Raw genomic sequence first — 25,362 nt, forward strand, 5'->3', positions numbered from 1 at the left:
GAAAACTTTAAAAAGTCAATAATCTGGAGAGTTTTTGTAAGATGTTTCTTCCATCAACCAATGAAGAAACGCATTGGTACTTTCCCATGATGAGTGAGTGCTTCAGGTTCTCTTGCACTTACATGTGCAGCAGAGTACTGCAATGGAAGCATGCTGGGCCCCTTAACCCAGAGGTAGGCAGATTGAAACTATCCTCTGCTATATGCATTTTTTTTTGTTAATTAAAGTAATCCAAAACTGGGATTGATATTTTTGCTCTTTTATTTTTACTTAAAGTACAATAACTTTTACCATTTTAATTTGTTTTAATAGTATATTGACAGTATTGTTTTCTTTCAAAAATCCAATTAATTTTCTTTACCCGATTATTAAAATGGTAATTGACAAAAACAAACTACATTGTCACCAGAAGAGCAATACAAAATGTACAAATGATATATTAAAATCATCTTTCCAGCTTGAATTTCAATGATGCATTGGGGCAACGATTTTGTGAGAAACATCTTACCCTTAAATAAAGATTTTCTTAATTCCTTACCTGTGTGCTAATTAGATATCACCTTGTTTTCACATTAAACAGACTTCCACATGAGAAAGCAGCAAGGATGCAGTGGCGTTAATGTTTCCTGGTGTCAACCTGTATTATTTCAGTAGATATTGAAATGAGGATGCATCTTGCTGCCTTTCCAATGAAGCAAGTTTAATTTAGTAATAGGTGAAAAACCATCCCTACAAAGATGTTAATCCGATACTTGGCTTTGTGGACACTTTTCAGAGAACAAATTAGTTAGCATAAAAATAAAGCCAGAAAATGAAGAGCTGTTTAATCACTCAATTGGATTTTTCTGCCAGCATATTTCATTTTCTCTGCAAACCACTGCTAAATTGTGCTTCCTAGCTGTTTTTTGATAAAATCACTTAATCAAATCTAACTCTGATTACATCAGAGTAGGCCAGGTACCCTACACCATAAGAGGGGGTTTGAAATTTTGACTTGTCTACTTAAAGATCACCAAAATCTGATGACAAGGTCAATAACATCCCTGGGTGGGATTGAACCACCAACCCTTTGGTTAATAACCAAACACACTAACCGATTGCACCACAGAGACACTTTGCAAAAGTACATACTGACAAAGGCTAATAAGCATTCATCTAGACCGTTTCCTAGAAAACTTTAAAAAGTCAATAATCTGGAGAGTTTTTGTAAGATGTTTCTTCCATCAACCAATGAAGAAACGCATTGGTACTTTCCCATGATGAGTGAGTGCTTCAGGTTCTCTTGCACTTACATGTGCAGCAGAGTACTGCAATGGAAGCATGCTGGGCCCCTTAACCCAGAGGTAGGCAGATTGAAACTATCCTCTGCTATATGCATTTTTTTTTGTTAATTAAAGTAATCCAAAACTGGGATTGATATTTTTGCTCTTTTATTTTTACTTAAAGTACAATAACTTTTACCATTTTAATTTGTTTTAATAGTATATTGACAGTATTGTTTTCTTTCAAAAATCCACTTAATTTTCTTTACCCTATTATTAAAATGGTAATTGACAAAAACAAACTACATTGTCACCAGAAGAGCAATACAAAATGTACAAGTGATATATTAAAATCATCTTTCCAGCTTGAATTTCAATGATGCATTGGGGCAACGATTTTGTGAGAAACATCTTCACCCTTAAATAAAGATTTTCTTAATTCCTTACCTGTGTGCTAATTAGATATCACCTTGTTTTCACATTAAACAGACTTCCACATGAGAAAGCAGCAAGGATGCAGTGGCGTTAATGTTTCCTGGTGTCAACCTGTATTATTTCAGTAGATATTGAAATGAGGATGCATCTTGCTGCCTTTCCAATGAAGCAAGTTTAATTTAGTAATAGGTGAAAAACCATCCCTACAAAGATGTTAATCAGATACTTGGCTTTGTGGACACTTTTCAGAGAACAAATTTGTTAGCATAAAAATAAAGCCAGAAAATGAAGAGCTGTTTAATCACTCAATTGGATTTTTTTGCCAGCATATTTCTTTTTCTCTGCAACCCACTGCTAAATTGTGCTTCCTAGCTGTTTTTATAAAATCACTGAATCAAATCTAACTCTGATTACATCAGAGAAGGCCAGGTACCCTACACCATAACAGGGGTTTTTGAAATTTTGACTTGTCTACTTAAAGATCACCAAAATCTGATAACAAGGTCAATTACATCCCTGGGTGGGATTGAACCACCAACCTTTTGGTTAATAGCCGTACACACTAACTGATTGCGCCACAGCGACACTTTGCAAAAGTACATACTGACAAAGGCTAATAAGCATTCATCTAGAACGTTTCCTAGAAAAACTTTAAGTAGTCAATAATCTGGAGAGTTTTTGTAAGATGTTTCTTCCATCAACCAATGAAGAAACACATTGGTACTTTCCCATGATGAGTGAGTACTTCAGGATCTCTTGCAATTACATGTGCAGCAGAGTACTGTAATGGAAGCATGCTGGGTCCATAGCCCAGAGGTAGGCAGATTGAAACTATCCTCTGCTATATGCGTTTTTTTTTGTTAATTAAAGTAATCCAAAACTGGGATTGATATTTTTGCTCTTTTATTTTTACTTAAAGTACAATAACTTTTACCATTTTCATTTGTTTTAATAGTATATTGACAGTATTGTTTTCTTTCAAAAATCCACTTAATTTTCTTTACCCGATTATTAAAATGGTAATTGACAAAAACAAACTACATTGTCACCAGAAGAGCAATACAAAATGTACAAGTGATATATTAAAATCATCTTTCCAGCTTGAATTTCAATGATGCATTGGGGCAACGATTTTGTGAGAAACATCTTCACCCTTAAATAAAGATTTTCTTAATTCCTTACCTGTGTGCTAATTAGATATCACCTTGTTTTCACATTAAACAGACTTCCACATGAGAAAGCAGCAAGGATGCAGTGGCGTTAATGTTTCCTGGTGTCAACCTGTATTATTTCAGTAGATATTCAAATGAGGATGCATCTTGCTGCCTTTCCAATGAAGCAAGTTTAATTTAGTAATAGGTGAAAAACCATCCCTACAAAGATGTTAATCAGATACTTGGCTTTGTGGACACTTTTCAGAGAACAAATTTGTTAGCATAAAAATAAAGCCAGAAAATGAAGAGCTGTTTAATCACTCAATTGGATTTTTTTGCCAGCATATTTCTTTTTCTCTGCAAACCACTGCTAAATTGTGCTTCCTAGCTGTTTTTATAAAATCACTGAATCAAATCTAACTCTGATTACATCAGAGAAGGCCAGGTACCCAACACCATAACAGGGGTTTTTGAAATTTTGACTTGTCTACTTAAAGATCACCAAAATCTGATAACAAGGTCAATTACATCCCTGGGTGGGATTGAACCACCAACCTTTTGGTTAATAGCCGTACACACTAACTGATTGCGCCACAGCGACACTTTGCAAAAGTACATACTGACAAAGGCTAATAAGCATTCATCTAGAACGTTTCCTAGAAAAACTTTAAGTAGTCAATAATCTGGAGAGTTTTTGTAAGATGTTTCTTCCATCAACCAATGAAGAAACACATTGGTACTTTCCCATGATGAGTGAGTACTTCAGGATCTCTTGCAATTACATGTGCAGCAGAGTACTGTAATGGAAGCATGCTGGGTCCATAGCCCAGAGGTAGGCAGATTGAAACTATCCTCTGCTATATGCGTTTTTTTTTGTTAATTAAAGTAATCCAAAACTGGGATTGATATTTTTGCTCTTTTATTTTTACTTAAAGTACAATAACTTTTACCATTTTCATTTGTTTTAATAGTATATTGACAGTATTGTTTTCTTTCAAAAATCCACTTAATTTTCTTTACCCGATTATTAAAATGGTAATTGACAAAAACAAACTACATTGTCACCAGAAGAGCAATACAAAATGTACAAGTGATATATTAAAATCATCTTTCCAGCTTGAATTTCAATGATGCATTGGGGCAACGATTTTGTGAGAAACATCTTCACCCTTAAATAAAGATTTTCTTAATTCCTTACCTGTGTGCTAATTAGATATCACCTTGTTTTCACATTAAACAGACTTCCACATGAGAAAGCAGCAAGGATGCAGTGGCGTTAATGTTTCCTGGTGTCAACCTGTATTATTTCAGTAGATATTCAAATGAGGATGCATCTTGCAGCCTTTCCAATGAAGCAAGTTTAATTTAGTAATAGGTGAAAAACCATCCCTACAAAGGTGTTAATCAGAAACTTGGCTTTGTGGACACTTTTCAGAGAACAAATTTGTTAGCATAAAAATAAAGCCAGAAAATGAAGAGCTGTTTAATCACTCAATTGGATTTTTTTGCCAGCATATTTCTTTTTCTCTGCAACCCACTGCTAAATTGTGCTTCCTAGCTGTTTTTATAAAATCACTGAATCAAATCTAACTCTGATTACATCAGAGAAGGCCAGGTACCCTACACCATAAGAGGGGGTTTGAAATTTTGACTTGTCTACATAAAGATCACCAAAATCTGATAACAAGGTCAATTACGTCCCTGGGTGGGATTGAACCACCAACCTTTTGGTTATTAGCCTTACACAGTAACTGATTGCGCCACAGCAACACTTTGCAAAAGTCCATACTGACAAAGGCTAATAAGCATTCATCTAGAACGATTCCTAGAAACATTTTAAAAAGTCAATAATGTGGAGAGTTTTTGTAAGATGTTTCTTCCATCAACCAATGAAGAAACACATTGGTACTTTCCCATGATGAGTGAGTGCTTCAGGATCTCTTGCACTTACATGTGCAGCAGAGTACTGTAATGGAAGCATGCTGGGTCCATAACCCAGAGGTAGGCAGATTGAAACTATCCTCTGCTATATGCATTTTTTTTTGTTAATTAAAGTAATCCAAAACTGGGATTGATATTTTTGCTCTTTTATTTTTACTTAAAGTACAATAACTTTTACCATTTTAATTTGTTTTAATAGTATATTGACAGTATTGTTATCTTTCAAAAATCCAATTAATTTTCTTTACCCGATTATTAAAATGGTAATTGACAAAAACAAACTACATTGTCACCAGAAGAGCAATACAAAATGTACAAATGATATATTAAAATCATCTTTCCAGCTTGAATTTCAATGATGCATTGGGGCAACGATTTTGTGAGAAACATCTTCACCCTTAAATAAAGATTTTCTTAATTCCTTACCTGTGTGCTAATTAGATATCACCTTGTTTTCACATTAAACAGACTTCCACATGAGAAAGCAGCAAGGATGCAGTGGCGTTAATGTTTCCTGGTGTCAACCTGTATTATTTCAGTAGATATTGAAATGAGGATGCACCTTGCTGCCTTTCCAATGAAGCAAGTTTAATTTAGTAATAGGTGAAAAACCATCCCTACAAAGATGTTAATCAGATACTTGGCTTTGTGGACACTTTTCAGAGAACAAATTTGTTAGCATAAAAATAAAGCCAGAAAATGAAGAGCTATTTAATCACTCATTTGGATTTTTTTGCCAGCATATTTCTTTTTCTCTGCAACCCACTGCTAAATTGTGCTTCCTAGCTGTTTTTATAAAATCACTGAATCAAATCTAACTCTGATTACATCAGAGAAGGCCAGGTACCCTACACCATAACAGGGGTTTTCGAAATTTTGACTTGTCTACATAAAGATCACCAAAATCTGATAACAAGGTCAATTACGTCCCTGGGTGGGATTGAACCACCAACCTTTTGGTTAATAGCCTTACGCAGTAACTGATTGCACCACAGCAACACTTTGCAAAAGTCCATACTGACAAAGGCTAATAAGCATTCATCTAGAACGATTCCTAGAAACATTTTAAAAAGTCAATAATGTGGAGAGTTTTTGTAAGATGTTTCTTCCATCAACCAATGAAGAAACACATTGGTACTTTCCCATGATGAGTGAGTGCTTCAGGATCTCTTGCACTTACATGTGCAGCAGAGTACTGTAATGGAAGCATGCTGGGTCCATAACCCAGAGGTAGGCAGATTGAAACTATCCTCTGCTATATGCATTTTTTTTTTGTTAATTAAAGTAATCCAAAACTGGGATTGATATTTTTGCTCTTTTATTTTTACTTAAAGTACAATAACTTTTACCATTTTAATTTGTTTTAATAGTATATTGACAGTATTGTTTTCTTTCAAAAATCCACTTAATTTTCTTTACCCGATTATTAAAATGGTAATTGACAAAAACAAACTACATTATCACCAGAAGAGCAATATAAAATGTTCAAGTAATATATTAAAATCATCTTTCCAGCTTGGATTTCAATGATGCATTGGGGCAACGATTTTGTGAGAAACATCTTCACCCTTAAATAAAGATTTTCTTAATTCCTTACCTGTGTGCTAATTAGAGATCACCTTGTTTTCACATTAAACAGACTTCCACATGAGAAAACAGCAAAGATGCAGTGGCGTTAATGTTTCATGGTGTCAACCTGTATTATTTCCGTAGATATTGAAATGAGGATACATCTTGCTGCCTTTCCAATGAAGCAAGTTTAATTTAGTAATAGGTGAAAAACCATCCCTACAAAGATGTTAATCAGATACTTGGCTTTGTGGACACTTTTCAGAGAACAAATTTGTTATCATAAAAATAAAGCCAGAAAATGAAGAGCTGTTTAATCACTCAATTGGATTTTTCTGCCAGCATTTTTCTTTTTCTCTGCAACCCACTGCTAAATTGTGCTTCCTAGCTGTTTTTTTTATAAAATCACTTAATTAAATCTAACTCTGATTACATCAGAGAAGGCCAGGTACCCTACACCATAAGAGGGGGTTTGCAATTTTGACTTGTCTACTTAAATATCACCAAAATCTGATCACAAGGTCAATCACGTCCCTGGGTGGGATTGAGCCACCAACCTTTTGATTAATAGCTGAACACACTAACCGATTGCGCCACAGAGACACTTTGCAAAAAGTTAATACTGACAAAGACTAATAAGCATTCATCTAGAACGTTTCCTAGAAAAACTTTTAAAAGTCAATAATCTGGAGAGTTTTTGTAAGATGTTTCTTCCAGCAACCAATGAAGAAACACATTGGTACTTTCGCATGATGAGTGAGTGCTTCAGGATCTCTTGCACTTACATGTGCAGCAGAGTACTGTAATGGAAGCATGCTGGGTCCATAACCCAGAGGTAGGCAGATTGAAACTATCCTTTGCTATATGCATTTTTTTTTGTTCATTAAAGTAATCCAAAACTGGGATTGATATTTTAGCTTTTATTTTTACTTAAAGTACAATAACTTTTACCATTTTAATTTGTTTTAATAGTATATTGACAGTATTGTTTTCTTTCAAAAATCCACTTAATTTTCTTTACCCGATTATTAAAATGGTAATTGACAAAAACAAACTACATTGTCACCAGAAGAGCAATACAAAATGTACAAGTGATGTATTAAAATCATCTTTCCAGCTTGAATTTCAATGATGCATTGGAGCAACGATTTTGTGAGAAACATCTTCACCCTTAAATAAAGATTTTCTTAATTCCTTACCTGTGTGCTAATTAGATATCACCTTGTTTTCACATTAAACAGACTTCCACATGAGAAAGCAGCAAGGATGCAGTGGCGTTAATGTTTCCTGGTGTCAACCTGTATTATTTCAGTAGATATTGAAATGAGGATGCATCTTGCTGCCTTTCCAATGAAGCAAGTTTAATTTAGTAATAGGTGAAAAACCATTCCTACAAAGATGTTAATCAGATATTTGGCTTTGTGGACACTTTTCAGAGTACAAATTTGTTAGCATAAAAGTAAAGCCAGAAAATGAAGAGCTGTTTAATCACTCAATTGGATTTTTTTGCCAGCATATTTCTTTTTCTCTGCAAACCACTGCTAAATTGTGCTTCCTAGCTGTTTTTATAAAATCACTGAATCAAATCTAACTCTGATTACATCAGAGAAGGCCAGGTACCCTACACCATAACAGGGGTTTTTGAAATTTTGACTTGTCTACTTAAAGATCACCAAAATCTGATAACAAGGTCAATTACGTCCCTGGGTGGGATTGAACCACCAACCTTTTGGTTAATAGCCGTACACACTAACTGATTGCGCCACAGCGACACTTTGCAAAAGTACATACTGACAAAGGCTGATAAGCATTCATCTAGAACGTTTCCAAGAAAAACTTTAAATAGTCAATAATCTGGAGAGTTTTTGTAAGATGTTTCTTCCATCAACCAATGAAGAAACACATTGGTACTTTCCCATGATGAGTGAGTGCTTCAGGATCTCTTGCAATTACATGTGCAGCAGAGTACTGTAATGGAAGCATGCTGGGTCCATAGCCCAGAGGTAGGCAGATTGAATCTATCCTCTGCTATATGCATTTTTTTTTGTTAATTAAAGTAATCCAAAACTGGGATTGATATTTTTGCTCTTTTATTTTTACTTAAAGTACAATAACTTTTACCATTTTAATTTGTTTTAATAGTATATTGACAGTATTGTTTTCTTTCAAAAATCCACTAAATTTTCTTTACCCGATTATTAAAATGGTAATTGACAAAAATAAACTGATGAGGATACTACTGCAGTCTTTGTTTCGTCTGTACCCGCTGAAAGAGCAGCAAAAGGTGGAGATCTTGATGGGACAGTTGAAAGGGCTTGCACTTAGAGAGGTTACTTCCTGGCCTACTGAAGAGAAGAAGACTGTGGACCAGATCCTCAACAGGCTTGCTACCACATTTGACACAAGGACAGTGTCAGAACTTAAAATGCACTTCTTTGCTCGAAAGCAACAACCAGGAGAGTCACTACGGGGCTATGCCCTCAGCTTGCAGGAAGCACTCAGAGATGTTCAGCAAGCAGACCCTGAGCAAGTGCATGACAAAGAGAAAATGTTATTGGACCAGTTCACTGAAGGTGCAAGGGGCGAATTTGTAAAACTCAGCTGCGACTATTGAGATTGCAGAAGCCTGGAAGCACATTCCTGGATTTTAAAGAGGCTGCGATTAAAGTTCTAGGCTCCAGTCTTACTTCAGGGGCTGTTCCACAAGAGTCTATTCCAGAGATGCCACGGTATCAAGAGAATTCTGATGCCCAGGAGTCAAGTTTTAAAGGAGCTACTTACCCACCTACAGTAAAAGGAGTGACAGTGCCATGTTCAAAGACATGCATATTTGACTCTTCTAGTGAGTTACGAAGTCTGCTGGCTGAACTGACACGTGGTGTGACAGAGATGCGCAGAGACCTGCAGATTCTGAAGAGACAGCAGGCACTGCTCCATGAAGAAATGGAATGGTGCCAGGAGAGGAGACCACTGAACAGTTCCCAATGGGACCTACATAGAAACAGGGAGACACTTTTTTCCAACCACTTTGCCTCCCAAAGGCGACCCATTTTTCAAAGCTGTGAAGGAAGCGGACAAATTAAGAGAGAATTTGAGCAGCCAGATCATTTAAACTCCAAATTCATGTGGTTAACCCGTTATGTTAGCCAAAGCCCGGTGGTTCAAGTTTGCATCAATGGAGTCTCAATGCCCGCTCTCTTAGACACTGGATCACAAGTGACCACAATACAAGCAACACAGTTTGAGCAGCATTGGACTGAGGAACAGATGTTTCCGTCAACTTCCACATTGATAAACCCGATTGCAAGCAATGGGCACTGCATCCCTTGCAAAGGATACTCGGAAGCTGAAATTCAAATCGGACGAACAGTGCTACCACAGCAAGGCTTCATCATCACCACTGCCCAAGATGATGGATTGCCTCCAGTGATAGTGGGCATGAATGTGTTGCGGAACTGCTGTGAGGAGCTCGTAGCAGCACTCCAAGGAGAGTTTCAAACTGACAAGCTCCAGGAGAAACAAGGCCTTCAACCTGGGATAGCCAAACAAAAGGGAAGAATGATAACAGAATTATCTGTAAGAGAGGAACATGAAAAAAATAAGGCTAGCCAAATAATGATAGAAATGCCCATCTCCAGTGTCCAGATTATCCGAAAGAATGCTTCAATGTTAGGCATGAATAATATAGCATCCAGTTCTAGAAACTGTGAGCAACCTATTCAAGGAACCAGTTTTGACCACCTGCAAGATAAAAGTCAGATGATAAGACACCTCAAAGCCTTACTGAAGATTGGGAAATACCTGACCAAGCGACAAAGGCAAGAATCCTCGCCAGAACTCCTGAAGTTGTTGAGACAGCGAGAAAGGCTGTTTGAAGAGAAAGGACAGTTGGTTCGATGTAGTGTGGATCCTAATACTCATTATAGGATCAGTCAACTTGTAATTCCAAGACAAAGTGCTTGTTATGTGCTTGAAGAATATCACGACAAGTCAGGTCACCCTGGGTGCAAAAGGATGGAAACAAGCATCTGGAAAAAGTTCTTTTGGGTTGAAATGAGGGAAGACATCAAGAGATGGTGCCGAAACTGTCCAACCTGTTCTGTAAGAAGAACCTTGCTGCCTCTTTCTCTCCAGAATCCATTGTCCCAAACCAGCTGTGATACTGAATCCCAAGATGGAATGGAAGAGGCTCATAAAATGTATTTACAGCAGACTAAGGTGGTTTGTCACCGACAAGGAGGCAAGAAGACTAGGGCTTGCAAAACAGAAAACCACCATAGTCAGCTGCAGTTTTGTACAGCATGTCCCAAAGACAGTTTAGAAAGAGTTCAATACTCATCCATGGCAGGGGGGTTGAGGTTTCCTAGACAAACTTTTCAAGACCATATACTGTCCAGATTTCAACCGATTGCTCCAGGAGCATGTGTTAATGTACTATAGCACAAAAGGAATTATACCTATCAGATACTGATGTTAAAAATGTTGATAAATGTTAATGTTTCAGACATAATCTGTGTTCACTAATGAATGTGACTGGATATAGTGAGAAGTTTATATAGGGATAAAACCAAAATGCGTGAGGACACGCATGTTTTGGGGGGGGGGCACGTGTGATATCCCATAACAACAAGGACATTTTTGACAACAGTGTAGTTGCCTGTGCCATTTTAAATAAAGTTTATTTAAAAGAAAATTGAACAGCAGTTTGAGAAGTCAGTTGGAGCCATGGTGAGGAAAGAGCTGGCGACGCCATTACGCAGAGATGAGCAGCTGAGAGAGGGGAGACAAATAAGCTGAAAATTGCATGAGAGAGTAAGCAGTAGTGCAAAATACAGCAGTGGAAGTGCAGCAATTAACAAGTAAGAACGCCATGACACTCTCAGCCAAGAGAGTGCACAGCAAGTGTCAGAGACAGGAGAGTATAAAGCCTTTATACCAATGCTGACTGGCCTACATCTGAGGGGAAACTGCCTCAGAAACATCTATTGACTGGGTGAGATAAATCCATATTTATACTGAAACCTACTCCACTGCAAAGGACATTATCCTATATTTACTATACCTATGCAGCGATTTACATGGGAAGCAGCTCCAGTTTGTTTTAAACAATCATCTTTACTACACAGAGCTACAAAATTTTGTTCACAGCTAAAGGAGACAATAGCTGCATATAACTATGTAACAACATAACCGGGCCCCAACGTGCACATAGAGACTCCCTGCAGTGACACCAATGTTATCTGGGACTTAAATATTGTCTGCATAAGTTGATTTCTATTACTAAGCAACATAGTATTAATCTCAGATTTAGTTATATTACCATTTGTGTAATGACTTAAAGTGTATATGGTGTCTGTGTTTAAGTTGCTTGAATCAAATCTTTCCCTTCCCTACTGTAATCAGTTCCTTTTCTGAGTTATGTGGTAAACCATTTATTCTTTCATACAAAGCCCTGCCTGCCTTTCTTTGTGTCTGGGGAAACCTTGCCTCTCTGCCAGGAATAGAGAAGAGCTGCTGCTGAAGGAGGAATAGTCCATCAAGGTATCCCTGACCTGTTCCACATAGTTTACACACTTGTTATACCGGGGTGTTACATTGTGTGTGACTGACCTTAGGAAGAAACCGGAGCCTCCACTGCAGTGACCCAGCAACCAGGGCACGGGAGTATACAGTGCCGCTGGGAGTGATGAAGCTGCAGTAAAGATGTCTATTAGACCTAGCCTGCTGCAGCCCTTGTAGATTCTCATAAAAAAAGTTCTTCTTTTCTTGTCAAAATTAATAGCTAAGAATAGGCTGCTTGAGGCAGGCCCCTGTTAAGTGGCCTGCTACTGAAGGCAACAACTACAAACTGAGCTCCCTGTTCATGGAAGCGGGGTTATAGAGGAGAATGCACTGAGCATCTTGGGAACAGTCAAAAGCTTTGAGCCGGTTGGTGCCTCAGATCAAGATCCTACTCTACACCCCAATGTGAATCCTTGTGGAGTCCAGTGTACCCCACAGAAGAAATTAATGTGTCACACCCATTGGCAGCAACCTTAGAATAGCTGCTGACGGGCACAATTGAGAAAGGAAGGGGGGGGGGGACATTTGAATCCAGCACATAGATGCAATTCAAATATGTAATTTGAACCTTCCTATTTTAAAATATAATGGATGAACCTCACCCTGTGAGAACAATCTTCATGATATAGAGATCTCATATGCAAAATAAGTATGAGTTGGGATAGGGCTGGGGAGGGTGGCTGCTCGGGCAGCCCCTCCCCCGTCAAGTTAAGGAGATTCAACTGAGGAAGCACAAGGGAACTCTCGTCTGGGGACAACAACTGCAGGGAGACCACATCTTTTCAGATGAACATGGGAGGGCGGAAGGCTGCCTAATACTGAAGCACCATCAAATATCAAACCATATGCAATAACTAGTACAAGCATTCCTGGGGGAAGGTCTGCAGGAGACGAATTTGCATACGGTGATGTCATCCAAGCAGTGGGCCAAAGTTGGCTGGAACCCTCATCTGCATATGAATAGAGAAAAGGGTTATGCAGGGCATGGCGGCCTTTTGCGGCGCTTGGATGACCCCTAGTTCGCATTAAACACCTCCACCCTCCTTCGGTGTGGGGCTCATGTTGACTATGCCCCAGCCCCTGAAGCATTCAAGCTGATTTCTTGCAGCAGCTGGGCACTGTAACAGCTCCAGAGCTGCTCTGTAAGGCAAATAAAAGGGTGTGGGCCCTGCAGCACTACCTGTAGTTCGCATTGTGCGTTGGAAGGCACAAAGTAATCAGACGGGAGAAGTCAGGATAGTGCGCAAGGGCATAGAAGGGAGCGGATCAAGAAAAGAGAAGTGGAAACAGACAGCAAACTAGGCTGGAGAGAGACCTGAGACAAAGAGATCTGAATTATACGAGAGCCGACCAGGGGAAACACAAATTATGCAGTCAAGTTTCCCACATTTGGGGAAATCGCAGGGGCAGCACAGCCAGAGTGCAATGGGTGAGCCTTGCCCTGGGAGAAGCACCTTCAAGATCATAGTATCTCACCTGGCAGGTAAGTAGGAGTTGGGCTAGAGCTGGGGAGGGTCGCTGCTCGGGCACCCCCCTGTCAAGTGAAGGAGATCCAACTGAGGCAGCACAATGGAACTCTCGAAAGAAGAACAAGGCTAGAGGAAGATCTGAGACAAAGAAATCTGACTTTTACCAGAGCTGACCAGCGGAAAACACAAACACAGTCCCCCACTACCACAAATAATGCAGGCGAGTTTCCCACATTTGGGGAAATCACAGGGGTCAGCATACCCAGAATGCAATGAATGAACCTCACCCTGGGTGAACAATCTTCATGACCATGGTGTCTCCTATGCAAAATAAGTATGATTTGGGATAGGGCTGGGGAGGGCCGCTGCTCAGGCACATCTCTGTCAAGTAAAGTTAATTCAACTGAGGCAGCAAAAGGGAACTCTCATCTGGGGACAACAACTGCAGGGAGAACACATATTTTCAGATGAACATGGGAGGGCAGAAGGCTGCCTAATACTGAAGCACCCCCAAACAACAAACCAAATGCAACAACTAGTGCAAGCATTCCTGGGGGAAGGCCTGCAGCAGATGGATTTGCATATGGTGATGTTATCCAAGCAGTGGGTCAAAGTTGGCTTCAACCCTCATCTGCATATGAAAAGAGAAAAGGGGCGTGCAGGGCATGGCGGCCTTTTGCGCTGCTTGGATGACCCCTAGATCGCATTAAACACCCCCACCCTCCTTTGGTGTGGGGCTCATGTTGGCCATGCCCCATCCCATGAAGCATTCAAGCTGATTTCTTGCAGCAGCTGGGCACTGTAACAGCTCCAGAGCTGCTCTGTAAGGCAAGTAAAAGGGTGTGGGCCCTGCAGCACCACCTGTAGTTTGCATTGTGCATTGGAAGGCACAAAGTAAGCAGACGGGAGGAGAAGTTAGGATAGTGCACAAGGGTATAGAAGGGAGGGGCTCAAGAAAAGAGAAGTGGAAACAGACAGCAAACTAGGCTGGAGAGAGACCTGAGACAAAGAGATCTGAATTATACGAGACCTGACCAGGGGAAACACAAATTATGCAGTCAAGTTTCCCACATTTGGGGAAATCGCAGGAGCAGCACACCCAGAGTGCAATGGGTGAGCCTTGCCCTGGGAGAAGCACCTTCATGATCATAGTATCTCACCTGGCAGGTAAGTAGGAGTTGGGCTAGAGCTGGGGAGGGTCGCTGCTCGGGCACCCCCCTGTCAAGTGAAGGAGATCCAACTGAGGCAGCACAAAGGAACTCTCGAAAGAAGAACAAGGCTAGAGGAAGATCTGAGACAAAGAAATCTGACTTTTACCAGAGCTGACCAGAGGAAAGCACAAACACAGTCCACCACTATCACAAATAATGCAGTCGAGTTTCCCACATTTGGGGAAATCACAGGGGTCAGCATACCCAGAGTGCAATGAATGAACCGCACCTTGGGAGAACAATCTTCATAACAATGGTATCTCCTATGCAAAATAAGTATGATTTGGGATAGGGCTGGGGAGGGCCGCTGCTCAGGCACATCTCTGTCAAGTAAAGGAGATTCAACTGAGGCAGCACAAGGGAACTCTCATCTGGGGACAACAACTGCAGGGAGAACACATATTTTCAGATGAACATGGGAGGGCAGAAGGCTGCCTAATACTGAAGCACCCCCAAACAACAAACCAAATGCAACAACTAGTGCAAGCATTCCTGGGGGAAGGCCTGCAGCAGATAGATTTGCATATGGTGATGTCATCCAAGCAGTGGGTCAAAGTTGGCTTCAACCCTCGTCTGCATATGAAAAGAGAAAAGGGGCGTGCAGGGCATGGTGGCCTTTTGCGGCACTTGGCTGACCCCTAGTTTGCATTAAACACCTCCACCCTCCTTCGGTGTGGGGCTCATGTTGGCTATGCCCCAGCCCCTGAAGCATTCAAGCTGATTTCTTGCAGCAGCTGGGCACTGTAACAGCTCCAGAGCTGCTCTGTAAGGCAAGTAAAAGGTTGTGGGCCCTGCAGCACTACCTGTAGTTCGCATTGTGCGTTGGAAGGCACAAAGTAAGCAGAAAGGAGGAGAAGTCAGGATAGTGCGCAAGGGCATAGAAGGGAGCTGCTGAAGAAAAGAGAAGTGGAAACAGACAGCAAACTAGGCTGGAGAGAGACCTGAGACAAAGAGATCTGAATTATACGAGACCTGACCAGGGGAAACACAAATTATGCAGTCAAGTTTCCCACATTTGGGGAAATCGCAGGAGCAGCACACCCAGAGTGCAATGGGTGAGCCTTGCCCTGGGAGAAGCACCTTCATGATCATAGTATCTCACCTGGCAGGTAAGTAGGAGTTGGGCTAGAGCTGGGGAGGGTCGCTGCTCGGGCACCCCCCTGTCAAGTGAAGGAGATCCAACTGAGGCAGCACAAAGGAACTCTCGAAAGAAGAACAAGGCTAGAGGAAGATCTGAGACAAAGAAATCTGACTTTTACCAGAGATCAGAGGAAAACACAAACACAGTCCCCCACTACCAACAAATAAAGCAGTCGCGTTTCCCACATTTGGGGAAATCACAGGGGTCAGCATACCCAGAATGCAATGAATGAACCTCACCCTGGGAGAGTAATCTTCATGACCATGGTATCTCCTATGCAAAATAAGTATGATTTGGGATAGGGCTGGGGAGGGCCGCTGCTCATGCACATCTCTGTCAAGTAAAGGAGATTCAACTGAGGCAGCACAAGGGAACTCTCATCTGGGGACAACAACTGCAGGGAGAACACATATTTTCAGATGAACATGGGAGGGCAGAAGGCTGCCTAATACTGAAGCACCCCCAAACAACAAACCAAATGCAACAACTAGTGCAAGCATTCCTGGGGGAAGTTCTGCAGAAGACGGATTTGCATACGGTGATGTCATCCAAGCAGTGGGTCAAAGTTGGCTTCAACCCTCATCTGCATATGAAAAGAGAAAAGGGGCGTGCAGGGCATGGCGGCCTTTTGCGGTGCTTGGATGACCCCTAGTTCGCATTAAACACCCCACCCTCCTTTGGTGTGGGGCTCATGTTGGCCATGCCCCATCCCCTGAAGCATTCAAGCTGATTTATTGCAGCAGCTGGGCACTGTAACAGCTCCAGAGCTGCTCTGAACGGCAAGTAAAAGGGTGTGGGCCCTGCAGCACTACCTGTAGTTTGCATTGTGCATTGGAAGGCACAAAGTAAGCAGACGGGAGAAGTCAGGATAGTGCGCAAGGGCATAGAAGGGAGCGGCTCAAGAAAAGAGAAGTTGAAACAGACAGCAAACTAGGCTGGAGAGAGACCTGAGACAAAGAGATCTGAATTATACGAGAGCCGACCAGGGGAAACACAAATTATGCAGTCAAGTTTCCCACATTTGGGGAAATCGCAGGAGCAGCACACCCAGAGTGCAATGGGTGAGCCTTGCCCTGGGAGAAGCACCTACATGATCATAGTATCTCACCTGCCAGGTAAGTAGAAGTTGGGCTAGAGCTGGGGAGGGTCGCTGCTCGGGTACCCCCCTGTCAAGTGAAGGAGATCCAACTGAGGCAGCACAAGGGAACTCTCGAAAGAAGAACAAGGCTAAAGGAAGATCTGAGACAAAGAAATCTGACTTTTACCAGAGCTGACCAGAGGAAAGCACAAACACAGTCCCCCACTACCACAAATAAAGCAGTCGAGTTTCCCACATTTGGGGAAATCACAGGGGTCAGCATACCCAGAATGCAATGAATGAACCTCACCGTGGGAGAACAATCTTCATGACCATGGTATCTCCTATGCAAAATAAGTATGATTTGGGATAGGGCTGGGGAGGGCCGCTGCTCAGGCACATCTCTGTCAAGTAAAGGAGATTCAACTGAGGCAGCACAAGGGAACTCTCATCTGGGGACAACAACTGCAGGGAGAACACATATTTTCAGATGAACATGGGAGGGCAGAAGGCTGCCTAATACTGAAGCACCCCCAAACAACAAACCAAATGCAACAACTAGTGCAAGCATTCCTGGGGGAAGGCCTGCAGCAGATGGATTTGCATACGGTGATGTCATCCAAGCAGTGGGTCAAAGTTGGCTTCAACCCTCGTCTGCATATGAAAAGAGAAAAGGGGCGTGCAGGGCATGGCGGCCTTTTGCGGCGCTTGGATGACCCCTAGTTCGCATTAAACACCTCCACCCTCCTTCGGTGTGGGGCTCATGTTGGCTATGCCCCAGCCCCTGAAGCATTCAAGCTGATTTCTTGCAGCAGCTGGGCACTGTAACAGCTCCAGAGCTGCTCTGTACGGCAAGTAAAAGGGTGTGGGCCCTGCAGCACTACCTGTAGTTTGCATTGTGCATTGGAAGGCACAAAGTAAGCAGACAGGAGGAGAAGTCAGGATAGTGCACAAGGGTATAAAAGGGAGGGGCTCATGAAAAAAGAAGTGGAAACAGACAGCAAACTAGGCTGGAGAGAGACCTGAGACAAAGAGATCTGAATTATACGAGAGCCGACCAGGGGAAACACAAATTATGCAGTCAAGCTTCCCACATTTGGGGAAATCAGAGTGCAATGGGTGAGCCTTGCCCTGGGAGAAGCACCTTCATGATCATAGTATCTCACCTGGCAGGTAAGTAGGAGTTGGGCTAGAGCTGGGGAGGGTCGCTGCTCGGGCACCCCTCTGTCAAGTGAAAGAGATCCAACTGAGGCAGCACAAGGAAACTCTCGAAAGAAGAACAAGGCTAGAGGAAGATCTGAGACAAATAAATCTGTCTTTTACCAGAGCTGACCAGAGGAAAGCACAAACACAGTCCCCCACTACCACAAATAATGCAGTCGAGTTTCCCACATTTTGGAAATCACAGGGGTCAGCATACCCAGAATGCAATGAATGAACCTCACCCTGGGAGAACAATCTTCATGACCATGGTATCTCCTATGCAAAATAAGTATGATTTGGGATAGGGCTGGGGAGGGCCGCTGCTCAGGCACATCTCTGTCAAGTAAAGGAGATTCAACTGAGGCAGCACAAGGGAACTCTCATCTGGGGACAACAACTGCAGGGAGAACACATATTTTCAGATGAACATGGGAGGGCAGAAGGCTGCCTAATACTGAAGCACCCCCAAACAACAAACCAAATGCATCAACTAGTGCAAGCATTCCTGGGGGAAGGCCTGCAGCAGATGGATTTGCATACGGTGATGTCATCCAAGCAGTGGGTCAAAGTTGGCTTCAACCCTCGTCTGCATATGAAAAGAGAAAAGGGGCGTGCAGGGCATGGCGGCCTTTTGCGGCGCTTGGATGACCCCTAGTTCACATTAAACACCTCCACCCTCCTTCGGTGTGGGGCTCATGTTGGCTGTGCCCCAGCCCCTGAAGCATTCAAGCTGATTTCTTGCAGTAGCTGGGCACTGTAACAGCTCCAGAGCTGCTCTGTACGGCAAGTAAAAGGGTGTGGGCCCTACAGCACTACCTGTAGTTTGCATTGTGCATTGGAAGGCACAAAGTAAGCAGACAGGAGGAGAAGTCAGGATAGTGCGCAAGGGCATAGAAGGGAGCGGCTCAAGAAAAGAGAAGTTGAAACAGACAGCAAACTAGGCTGGAGAGAGACCTGAGACAAAGAGATCTGAATTATACGAGAGCCGACCAGGGGAAACACAAATTATGCAGTCAAGTTTCCCACATTTGGGGAAATCGCAGGAGCAGCACACCCAGAGTGCAATGGGTGAGCCTTGCCCTGGGAGAAGCACCTACATGATCATAGTATCTCACCTGCCAGGTAAGTAGAAGTTGGGCTAGAGCTGGGGAGGGTCGCTGCTCGGGTACCCCCCTGTCAAGTGAAGGAGATTCAACTGAGGCAGCACAAGGGAACTCTCGAAAGAAGAACAAGGCTAGAGGAAGATCTGAGACAAATAAATCTGACTTTTACCAGAGCTGACCAGAGGAAAGCACAAACACAGTCCCCCACTACCACAAATAATGCAGTCGAGTTTCCCACATTTGGGGAAATCACAGGGGTCAGCATACCCAGAATGCAATGAATGAACCTCACCCTGGGAGAACAATCTTCATGACCATGGTATCTCCTATGCAAAATAAGTATGATTTGGGATAGGGCTGGGGAGGGCCGCTGCTCAGGCACATCTCTGTCAAGTAAAGGAGATTCAACTGAGGCAGCACAAGGGAACTCTCATCTGGGGACAACAACTGCAGGGAGAACACATATTTTCAGATGAACATGGGAGGGCAGAAGGCTGCCTAATAATGAAGCACCCCCAAACAACAAACCAAATGCAACAACTAGTGCAAGCATTCCTGGGGGAAGGCCTGCAGCAGATGGATTTGCATACGGTGATGTCATCCAAGCAGTGGGTCAAAGTTGGCTTCAACCCTCGTCTGCATATGAAAATAGAAAAGGGGCGTGCAGGGCATAGCGGCCTTTTGCGGCGCTTGGATGACCCCTAGTTCGCATTAAACACCTCCACCCTCCTTCGGTGTGGGGCTCATGTTGGCTATGCCCCAGCCCCTGAAGCATTCAAGCTGATTTCTTGCAGCAGCTGGGCACTGTAACAGCTCCAGAGCTGCTCTGTACGGCAAGTAAAAGGGTGTGGGCCCTGCAGCACTACCAGTAGTTTGCATTGTGCATTGGAAGGCACAAAGTAAGCAGACAAGAGGAGAAGTCAGGATAGTGCACAAGGGTATAAAAGGGAGGGGCTCATGAAAAAAGAAGTGGAAACAGACAGCAAACTAGGCTGGAGAGAGACCTGAGACAAAGAGATCTGAATTATACGAGAGCCGACCAGGGGAAACACAAATTATGCAGTCAAGCTTCCCACATTTGGGGAAATCGCAGGGGCACCACACCCAGAGTGCAATGGGTGAGCCTTGCCCTGGGAGAAGCACCTTCATGATCATAGTATCTCACCTGGCAGGTAAGTAGGAGTTGGGCTAGAGCTGGGGAGGGTCGCTACTCGGGCACCCCCCTGTCAAGTGAAAGAGATCCAACTGAGGCAGCACAAGGGAACTTTTGAAAGAAGAACAAGGCTAGAGGAAGATCTGAGACAAATAAATCTGACTTTTACCAGAGCTGACCAGAGGAAAGCACAAACACAGTCCCCCACTACCACAAATAATGCAGTCGAGTTTCCCACATTTGGGGAAATCACAGGGGTCAGCATACCCAGAATGCAATGAATGAACCTCACCCTGGGAGAACAATCTTCATGACCATGGTATCGCCTATGCAAAATAAGTATGATTTGGGATAGGGCTGGGGAGGGCCGCTGCTCAGGCACATCTCTGTCAAGTAAAGGAGATTCAGCTGAGGCAGCACAAGGGAACTCTCATCTGGGGACAACAACTGCAGGGAGAACACATATTTTCATATAAAAATCTTGGTCATGCTCTGGTTTCTCTTCAGAACGAACAAATCTTTCGCCTCTTACTAAAGATTTCCGTGGAGAGGAGCAAAACCGAGTTTTATCTCAATTTTTGCATGCCCCATCTTTTTGGGGTTTCTTTTACCGGTTTAAAGATAGAATGAGTGTGCTTTAATGTAAGCTCATTTGCATAGAAATGACAGTAAATGTTTATTTATGTTCAAACAGAACTTTCTTGACCATGCTACTTGCTTTAAAGATCTGGGAGCACATGGAATACAGTACAAACCATGCTTATAGCAAGGAGAAGCCAGGTGAGAAATCTGCTTTCTTTCAAATTGGGCACTCACTTTGATCTGAATGAGGACTGCTGGCACAGCACTCAGGCGACAGGTGGAATCTTGGTCATGCTCTGGTTTCTCTTCAGAACGAACAAATCTTTCGCCTTTTATTAAAGATTATCCGTGGAGAGGAGCAAAACTGAATTTTATCTCAATTTTTGCATGCCCCATATTATTGGGGTTTCTTTTATCAGTTTAAAGACAGAACGAGTGTGCTTTCTTGTTAGCTTTAATGTAAGTTTATTTGCATAACAATGACAATAAATGTCTGTTTCTTTTCAAGCAGAACTTTCTTGACCATACTAATTGCTTGAAAGATCTGGGAGCACATGGAAAAGAGTACAAACCATGTTTATAGCAAGGGGAAGCCTGGTGAGAAATCTGCTTTCTTTCTTTCAAATTGGGTGCTCACTTTGAGCTGAATGAGGACTGCTGGCATGGCACTCAGGCGACAGGTGGAATCTTGGTCATGCTCTGGTTTCTCTTCAGAACGAACAAATCTTTCGCCTTTTACTAAAGATTTCCGTGGAGAGGAGCAAAACTGAGTTTTATCTCAATTTTTGCATGCCCCATATCATACCTCCCAACTGTCCCGATTTTCGCGGGACAGTCCCGTTTTTTGGGGACTGTCCCGCTGTCCCACCTGCGGGCCGCAGTGTCCCGCGGTGGGGAGGACAATTGGGAGGCTCTGTCTGTCGCTGCCCTGCTTAGCAGAGCAGCGGTGAATAGACGCTGTGCGCATGCGCACAGCGTCTATTCACTGAAGTCAGAGGGAGAGGTGGCATGCCAGCGGCTCACAGAGCGCTGGGCATGCCCGCTCAGTGCCGAAAACGGGGGCGTGACTCGCGATCGCGGGTCCTCCCGCGAAGCCACGCCCCCTTTTACTTAGGCCACACCCTTTTTGGGAGCGCGCGCGACTTCGCCGCGCGTGTGTCCCTCTTTGCGAGCCGACAAAGTTGGGAGGTATGCCCATATTATTGGGGTTTCTTTTATCAGTTTAAAGACAGAACGAGTTTGCTTTCTTGTTAGCTTTAATGTAAGTTTATTTGCATAACAATGACAGTAAATGTTTGTTTCTTTTCAAACAGAACTTTCTTGACCATGCTACTTGCTTGAAAGATCTGGGAGCACATGGAAAACAGTACAAACCATGCAGTATCACAAGAGCCTTTATTTGATCTTTCATGAAGATAGAGCAGAATTGAGGACACGTCAACAATTTCTGCCGAAGGTGGTTCATCTTTCCACATGGTGCCTTTGGCCACTGACACCTTCGTTGAGTCAAAGTCTCTGGCTGTGGTCAGAACTTTGAAAATTTATGTCACCAGAACGGTTCAGATTAGGAAAACAGAGGCTCTGTTTGTCCTGTATGCTCCCAACAGGATTGGGTGTCCTGCTTCCATGTAGACCATTATGCGCTGGATCTGTGGTAAGATTCAGCATGCTCATTCCATGGCAGGATTGCCGTTACTGAATTAGGTGAAGACCCATTCTACTAGAAAGGTGGGTTCATCCTGGGCAGCTGGTCGGGGAGTCTCGGCATTGCAACTTTGCCGAGCAGCTATTTAGTAAACACTTTTGCTAAGTTTTACAAGTTTGATACCTTGGCCGATGATAACTTCAAGTTGGGTCATTCGGTGCTGCAGAGTCGTACGCACTCTTCCACCCGTTCAAGAGCTTTGGTATAACCCCATGGTTCTTAATGTGACCCCAGCATCCTCTAGGTCGTATGAGAAAATAGGATTTTAATACCTACCGGTAAATCCTTTTCTCTTAGTCTGTAGAGGATGCTGGGCACCCGTCCCAGTCCATACTGTGTCTGCAGTTATTACTTGTGGTTATACACATGTTGTGTTATGGTTCTGGTCAGCTTTTTGCTGCAATTGTTCATGCCGTTGGCTTGTGTTCTGTTGAATGCCACGTTCTGCGGCATGCTTAAGGTGTGAGCTGGTAAGATGCTCACCTTAGTTTAACAATAAATCCTTTCCTCGAAATGTCCGTCTCCATGGGCACAGTTCCTATAACTGGAGTCTGGAGGAGGGGCATAGAGGGAGGAGCCAGTTCACACCCTTTGATAGTCTTAAAGTGCCCATGTCTCTTGCGGATCCCGTCTATACCCCATGGTTCTTAATGTGACCCCAGCATCCTCTACGGACTAAGAGAAAAGGATGCCCTTGCGCACTATCCTGACTTCTCCTCCCGTCTGCTTACTTTGTGCCTTCCAACGCACAATGCAAACTACAGGTGGTGCTGCAGGGCCCACACCCTTTTACTTGCCTTACAGAACAGCTCTGGAGCTGTTACAGTGCCCAGCTGCTGCAAGAAATCAGCTTGAATGCTTCAGGGGATGGGGCATGGCCAACATGAGCCCCACACCAAAGGAGGGTGGGGGTGTTTAATGAGAACTAGGGGTCATCCAAGCACTGCAAAAGGCCGCCATGCCCTGCACGCCCCTTTTCTCTTTTCATATGCAGATGAGGGTTCCAGCCAACTTTGGCCCACTGCTTGAATAACATCACTGTATGCAAATCCGTCTGCTGCAGACCTTCCCCCAGGAAGGCTTGTACTAGATGTTGCATATGGTTTGATATTTGATGGTGCTTCAGTATTAGGCAGCCTTCCGCCCTCCCATGTTCATCTGAAAAGATGTGGTCTCCCTGCAGTTGTTGTCCCCAGACGAGAGTTCCCTTGTGCTTCCTCAGTTGAATCTCCTTAACTTGACGGGGGAGGGGCTGCCCGAGCAGCCACCCTCCCCAGCCCTATCCCAACTCATACTTATTTTGCATATGAGATCTCTTGATCATGAAGATTGTTATCACAGGGTGAGGTTCATCCATTATATTTTAAAATAGGAAGGTACAAATTACATATTTGAATTGCATTTATGTGCTGGATTCAAATGTCCCCCCCCCCCCCTTCCTTTCTCAATTGTGCCCGTCAGCAGCTATTCTAAGGTTGCTGCCAATGGGTGTGACACATTAATTTCTTCTGTGGGGTACACTGGACTCCACAAGGATTCACATTGGGGTGTAGAGTAGGATCTTGATCTGAGGCACCAACCGGCTCAAAGCTTTTGACTGTTCCCAAGATGCTCAGTGCATTCTCCTCTATAACCCCGCTTCCATGAACAGGGAGCTCAGTTTGTAGTTGGTGCCTTCAGTAGCAGGCCACTTAACAGGGGCCTGCCTCAGGCAGCCTATTCTTAGCTATAAATTTTGACAAGAAAAGAAGAACTTGTTTTATGAGAATCTACAAGGGCTGCAGCAGGCTAGGTCTAATAGACATCTTTACTGCAGCTTCATCACTCCCAGCGGCGCTGTATACTCCCGTGCCCTGGTTGCTGGGTCACTGCAGCGGAGGGTCCGGTTTCATCCTAAGGTCAGTCACACACACACCACCCTTCCGGATCACGAGGCCGCTGATGAAGGGGAGCGTGGCCGTAGGGGGTGGACCGTGTGCGCACTGGCGTGGACACTGATTACTGGGCAGCCGCTCCACTAGCCACCAGGTACAGTTAAGGAGCACAGGTCTGGGGGTTTTTCTCCTATATTAACCCAATTTTGTACTGCCCGCAGCGCATTGTGATAGGTAATAGGGCCTGATTCAGGTTGGATTGCAATCACAATAAGCGATCCAACTGCAAAAATTGCTAAGAGCATACGCATGTGCCTGCATTTTCTGCGGCACCCCGCAGAGAATGCGATCGCCTCTGCCTGTCAATCGGGGCGGGGGGGGGATAGGTGGGTCAGCAACACTCCATTTCCAAGTCAGGGATGGAGCGGTGCGGGGGCAAGGCTTCAAAATGGGGTCTGCAACGGAGGAGACACAGGGGGCGTGGTCACAGCGGCTGTATGACATCACATTCAGCCGCTGTGATCACAAAAATGGTGGCGGCTTCCTGCGCGCACATACAGTCTGCACCAGCAGGAGGCTACACCATTTTTTATGATCACGCTGAACTGCAGTGCGACTGCAATTACAGCATGGTCAAGAAGGGAGGCGTCATGCTGGGTGGCCATGCCCTTTCACTGTGCAGGAGCCAGCACTGCTCACACACTAGTCCCCGGGTGCAGCCCCCAACCCCCGGGACACCCGGAGCAACAAAATGTAGATTCAGGCCACCAGGCCACGCCCCTACCTATGAAACCATGCCTCCTTTTTACCATTGCGCTGCTTATCTGCGCGCACTGCATTACAATCTCCCTCGCCACCTCTCTGGGTGTCACCAGTGATAGTGACACCTCTGCCATGCTTGTAGCAGCTGGTCCTAAGAT

General features: G+C 43.6%; 16 non-coding genes across 16 annotated transcripts; 3 read left to right on the forward strand and 13 right to left on the reverse strand.

Moving 5' to 3' along the window:
- Window positions 1–13,251: 13,251 nt before the first annotated feature.
- LOC135013884 (U1 spliceosomal RNA) lies at window positions 13,252–13,414 on the reverse strand. Its single transcript, XR_010212475.1, has one exon. It is a non-coding gene; the product is annotated as a U1 spliceosomal RNA (small nuclear RNA).
- Window positions 13,415–13,566: 152 nt separating this feature from the next.
- LOC135013872 (U1 spliceosomal RNA) lies at window positions 13,567–13,730 on the reverse strand. The gene has a single exon (XR_010212463.1). It is a non-coding gene; the product is annotated as a U1 spliceosomal RNA (small nuclear RNA).
- Window positions 13,731–14,404: 674 nt separating this feature from the next.
- On the reverse strand, window positions 14,405–14,567 carry LOC135013877 (U1 spliceosomal RNA). Its single transcript, XR_010212468.1, has one exon. It is a non-coding gene; the product is annotated as a U1 spliceosomal RNA (small nuclear RNA).
- Window positions 14,568–14,719: 152 nt separating this feature from the next.
- LOC135013873 (U1 spliceosomal RNA) lies at window positions 14,720–14,883 on the reverse strand. The gene has a single exon (XR_010212464.1). It is a non-coding gene; the product is annotated as a U1 spliceosomal RNA (small nuclear RNA).
- A 674-nt stretch (window positions 14,884–15,557) lies between these two features.
- On the reverse strand, window positions 15,558–15,720 carry LOC135013879 (U1 spliceosomal RNA). The gene has a single exon (XR_010212470.1). It is a non-coding gene; the product is annotated as a U1 spliceosomal RNA (small nuclear RNA).
- Window positions 15,721–15,869: 149 nt separating this feature from the next.
- LOC135013880 (U1 spliceosomal RNA) lies at window positions 15,870–16,034 on the reverse strand. Its single transcript, XR_010212471.1, has one exon. It is a non-coding gene; the product is annotated as a U1 spliceosomal RNA (small nuclear RNA).
- A 670-nt stretch (window positions 16,035–16,704) lies between these two features.
- Window positions 16,705–16,867, reverse strand: LOC135013874 (U1 spliceosomal RNA). The gene has a single exon (XR_010212465.1). It is a non-coding gene; the product is annotated as a U1 spliceosomal RNA (small nuclear RNA).
- A 152-nt stretch (window positions 16,868–17,019) lies between these two features.
- On the reverse strand, window positions 17,020–17,183 carry LOC135013870 (U1 spliceosomal RNA). The gene has a single exon (XR_010212461.1). It is a non-coding gene; the product is annotated as a U1 spliceosomal RNA (small nuclear RNA).
- Window positions 17,184–18,155: 972 nt separating this feature from the next.
- LOC135013869 (U1 spliceosomal RNA) lies at window positions 18,156–18,318 on the reverse strand. The gene has a single exon (XR_010212460.1). It is a non-coding gene; the product is annotated as a U1 spliceosomal RNA (small nuclear RNA).
- Window positions 18,319–18,992: 674 nt separating this feature from the next.
- Window positions 18,993–19,155, reverse strand: LOC135013875 (U1 spliceosomal RNA). The gene has a single exon (XR_010212466.1). It is a non-coding gene; the product is annotated as a U1 spliceosomal RNA (small nuclear RNA).
- A 152-nt stretch (window positions 19,156–19,307) lies between these two features.
- LOC135013878 (U1 spliceosomal RNA) lies at window positions 19,308–19,471 on the reverse strand. The gene has a single exon (XR_010212469.1). It is a non-coding gene; the product is annotated as a U1 spliceosomal RNA (small nuclear RNA).
- Window positions 19,472–20,145: 674 nt separating this feature from the next.
- LOC135013885 (U1 spliceosomal RNA) lies at window positions 20,146–20,308 on the reverse strand. Its single transcript, XR_010212476.1, has one exon. It is a non-coding gene; the product is annotated as a U1 spliceosomal RNA (small nuclear RNA).
- A 152-nt stretch (window positions 20,309–20,460) lies between these two features.
- On the reverse strand, window positions 20,461–20,624 carry LOC135013868 (U1 spliceosomal RNA). The gene has a single exon (XR_010212459.1). It is a non-coding gene; the product is annotated as a U1 spliceosomal RNA (small nuclear RNA).
- Window positions 20,625–20,768: 144 nt separating this feature from the next.
- Window positions 20,769–20,884, forward strand: LOC135013888 (U5 spliceosomal RNA). Its single transcript, XR_010212479.1, has one exon. It is a non-coding gene; the product is annotated as a U5 spliceosomal RNA (small nuclear RNA).
- Window positions 20,885–21,154: 270 nt separating this feature from the next.
- LOC135013894 (U5 spliceosomal RNA) lies at window positions 21,155–21,271 on the forward strand. The gene has a single exon (XR_010212485.1). It is a non-coding gene; the product is annotated as a U5 spliceosomal RNA (small nuclear RNA).
- A 286-nt stretch (window positions 21,272–21,557) lies between these two features.
- On the forward strand, window positions 21,558–21,670 carry LOC135013893 (U5 spliceosomal RNA). Its single transcript, XR_010212484.1, has one exon. It is a non-coding gene; the product is annotated as a U5 spliceosomal RNA (small nuclear RNA).
- Window positions 21,671–25,362: the final 3,692 nt, after the last annotated feature.

Source organism: Pseudophryne corroboree, unplaced genomic scaffold, assembly GCF_028390025.1.
Source record: "Pseudophryne corroboree isolate aPseCor3 unplaced genomic scaffold, aPseCor3.hap2 scaffold_2781, whole genome shotgun sequence".
In the NCBI taxonomy this organism is placed as follows: Eukaryota; Metazoa; Chordata; class Amphibia; order Anura; family Myobatrachidae; genus Pseudophryne; species Pseudophryne corroboree.